The sequence below is a fragment of the Salvelinus sp. IW2-2015 genome, unplaced genomic scaffold (genome assembly GCF_002910315.2).
Source record: "Salvelinus sp. IW2-2015 unplaced genomic scaffold, ASM291031v2 Un_scaffold803, whole genome shotgun sequence".
Taxonomy (NCBI): domain Eukaryota; kingdom Metazoa; phylum Chordata; class Actinopteri; order Salmoniformes; family Salmonidae; genus Salvelinus; species Salvelinus sp. IW2-2015.
In genome coordinates, this window is record NW_019942617.1 from 447,883 (window position 1) to 448,561 (window position 679).

The window sequence follows — 679 nt, forward strand, 5'->3', positions numbered from 1 at the left end:
TTTGTGGAGTGGTTGAAAAACGAGGTTTTAATGACTCCAACCTAAGTGTATGTAAACTTCCGACTTCAACTGTATAAAATATTACTGGTCACTATGCACACACAAGTGCGAGTCTGCCGCACACACACATACACACACACAAACACACAAATGCGAGCGCACAAACGTTGACAAGCGTGAGCTCACATACACTCAAACATTTACACACCGACCCACCCACCCACACACACACGAACACACACACACAAACCTACACACATACTCACTTAAACATTTACACCCACATGCAGACACGCAGGCACTCACACGCGCACAAGCAAGCACAGAGGTTAGCAGCAGCAAATGCCAGCCTGTGCCTGAGCTGGAATAACAAAGAGAGAGTGAGTATATAACGTTTTTTGTTTTGTTTGGGTTTCATGGTCGTGCGTCATGTTCACTTCCTCTGGTGGAGCAGCTCTTCTCTTCGGCCCACTCATGGCTCCTAGCATTGGGAAGGCTACAGAAACAACAGACACTCACACATACACCCACCCACACATAGCCATTTTACACCATTTCACAGTCTGTCTCTGCCTCTCTCTGCCTCTCTCTGCCACTCTCTGCCTCTCTCTGCCTCTCTCTGCCTCTCTCTGCCTCTCTCTGCCTCTCTCTGCCTCTCTCTGTCTGTCTCTCGCTGTCT